This window comes from Kogia breviceps, unplaced genomic scaffold (assembly GCF_026419965.1).
Source record: "Kogia breviceps isolate mKogBre1 unplaced genomic scaffold, mKogBre1 haplotype 1 scaffold_56, whole genome shotgun sequence".
NCBI lineage: Eukaryota > Metazoa > Chordata > Mammalia > Artiodactyla > Physeteridae > Kogia > Kogia breviceps.
The window spans coordinates 2,334,667-2,337,997 of record NW_026712001.1 but is presented as its reverse complement, the minus strand read 5'-3'; positions in this window follow the sequence as shown (position 1 = coordinate 2,337,997).

Sequence of the window (3,331 nt, the reverse complement as noted above, 5' to 3'; positions counted from 1 at the left end):
TCCAACATAAAGAAGAAACAAGCAGGGCAAAACAGAGAGAAATTCTTCCAAAATGCGTTCAGGGACTGGCATGCAACCAGGATTGACCACATCTACAGCCCCCGCGGCAGAAGACATAAGGCTGGACACTCTTGGGGCTGAGACGATTGGTGAGGTTGGGAAAGCAAATGCAGACCCTTGAAAGGAATCCTGCGTGCTCCCCATTCCATGGGTCCCAACTCTCCAGGTTCAACGCAATCTTCCGACAGCGAAAGCACTCATTGGAAACCCAGCGGATACTACACCGTGGGATCGGGAAAGCTTTCTGAAACTCACCTCAGTTTTCCTCTCCTGGTGCTCGTGTTCTCCATTCAGGCCCCCTTACTAACAATCTCCCCACTTGGAGACTCGGCGCCTTTCCATGCCTCTTTCGTACCGTCTGCAATTTGTCCGCAGGATGAACTGCAAGAGGGGGAACCAATGAGAGACTCGCTGGAGGTGTTTGGTCGGGCACATGTCACTCTCATTTCCCATCACGAAGAAGAATTCACCAGCGGTTCAGCCTGCAACCGCGGATCGACAATAGGGCGTGAAGCCATCCAGCCGTGTTGCGTCCCACTCACAAAAAAGCGACTTGGGAAATGGAGCTCAGGGGCCCTGCACTTCCCAAACCTGCAGAGTTCTAAACGATAACTATCGCCCCAAAATATATTGAGGTCAGGCTACGAAGAGGCGCTGAACGCAAGGCAGAACTGCAGGAAACGGATGTCAACGGGTACATCGGAATGGCCCCGATAGCACATGAAAAGCGCCAGAACGTGGACAATGATGCGGTTGGCCAAAAAGGGCGTATTCAGGAAAAAACGCATACGCCCTTTTTGGCCAACCAAGCAACCTGGGAGAGCAAATCAGCACTACAAAGAAATCTCTCGCCCCCCCCCGGGGCAAAAGGGCCAGGCGAAAAAAGTCTAAAAACCAGAAAGGCAGGACAGCCCACGGAGTCAAGGGAGCCTTGTTAAGCTGATGGGCGGGATGTCAATGGCCAACAGCCAATCTTCACAAGTGTATCCTCTTTCCCAAACCATGTAAAACACAGAACCACAGAGCATAGGGCACTTCCACACATGGGCGTTGACCTTGGGAAAATGAAAAAATCAACCAGACACAGGGACCCCAAAGTTGAGGGCTGCTGTCTTGACAAGAACCTCCACTCCGGTACACGTTTCATATCCCAGGAAAGAGCCAAGTGGACAAAGACGAGTGGACAAGTGGACAAAGACAAGTGGACAAGTGGACAAGTGGTGCTACGTAGGTCCAATGGAGTGTCACTCAGCCATGAAATCCACGTCATGAGGCTGGTAGCAGCATCCTGAGTGGATTTAGGTACGATCATCCTCAGTGAAATAAGTCCCACAAAAAAAGAAACTTATGATATCACTTATCGAGGGAATGTAAAAATCGCTCCCCATGAACGGAATCCCCAAACAGAACAGAGTCACGCTTTTAGAAAACACACTTATGCCTGCTTCAGGGGAAAGGTGAGGTGCGGTGACGCATAAAACTCGAGTTTGAAATGAGCACAGATACCCTTCCGAAAACCGAATATGGAATGGACACGACCTACTCCTTGCTCAATCAACTGGACTCACCAGACCCTGTTCATCGCACAAGTATCTATCCGACTAGTAAGCATCTTAAAAGCTAAGTCTTGATATCTCTGTGTAAGTGCATCAAGTGTGTGTAAAGCGGCCTAAAACCAGCAGGGAAAATCAGCTCAGACCCATTCTGAGGATACATTTCCAACATAAAGAAGAAACAAGCAGGGCAAAACAGAGAGAAATTCTTCCAAAATGCGTTCAGGGACTGGCATGCAACCAGGATTGACCACATCTACAGCCCCAGCGGCAGAAGACATAAGGCTGGACACTCTTGGGGCTGAGACGATTGGTGAGGTTGGGAAAGCAAATGCAGACCCTTGAAAGGAATCCTGCGTGCTCCCCATTCCATGGCTCCCAACTCTCCAGGTTCAACGCAATCTTCCGACAGCGAAAGCACTCATTGGAAACCCAGCGGATGCTACACCGTGGGATCGGGAAAGCTTTCTGAAACTCACCTCAGTTTTCCTCTCCTGGTGCTCGTGTTCTCCATTCAGGCCCCCTTACTAACAATCTCCCCACTTGGAGACTCGGCGCCTTTCCATGCCTCTTTCGTACCGTCTGCAATTTGTCCGCAGGATGAACTGCAAGAGGGGGAACCAATGAGAGACTCGCTGGAGGTGTTTGGTCGGGCACATGTCACTCTCATTTCCCATCACGAAGAAGAATTCACCAGCGGTTCAGCCTGCAACCGCGGATCGACAATAGGGCGTGAAGCCATCCAGCCGTGTTGCGTCCCACTCACAAAAAAGCGACTTGGGAAATGGAGCTCAGGGGCCCTGCACTTCCCAAACCTGCAGAGTTCTAAACGATAACTATCGCCCCAAAATATATTGAGGTCAGGCTACGAAGAGGCGCTGAACGCAAGGCAGAACTGCAGGAAACGGATGTCAACGGGTACATCGGAATGGCCCCGATAGCACATGAAAAGCGCCAGAACGTGGACAATGATGCGGTTGGCCAAAAAGGGCGTATGCGTTTTTTCCTGAATATATTCAGGAAAAAACGCATACGCCCTTTTTGGCCAACCAAGCAACCTGGGAGAGCAAATCAGCACTACAAAGAAATCTCTCGCCCCCCCCCGGGGCAAAAGGGCCAGGCGAAAAAAGTCTAAAAACCAGAAAGGCAGGACAGCCCACGGAGTCAAGGGAGCCTTGTTAAGCTGATGGGCGGGATGTCAATGGCCAACAGCCAATCTTCACAAGTGTATCCTCTTTCCCAAACCATGTAAAACACAGAACCACAGAGCATAGGGCACTTCCACACATGGGCGTTGACCTTGGGAAAATCAAAAAATCAACCAGACACAGGGACCCCAAAGTTGAGGGCTGCTGTCTTGACAAGAACCTCCACTCCGGTACACGTTTCATATCCCAGGAAAGAGCCAAGTGGACAAAGACGAGTGGACAAGTGGACAAAGACAAGTGGACAAGTGGACAAGTGGTGCTACGTAGGTCCAATGGAGTGTCACTCAGCCATGAAATCCACGTCATGAGGCTGGTAGCAGCATCCTGAGTGGATTTAGGTACGATCATCCTCAGTGAAATAAGTCCCACAAAAAAAGAAACTTATGATATCACTTATCGAGGGAATGTAAAAATCGCTCCCCATGAACGGAATCCCCAAACAGAACAGAGTCACGCTTTTAGAAAACACACTTATGCCTGCTTCAGGGGAAAGGTGAGGTGGGGTGACGC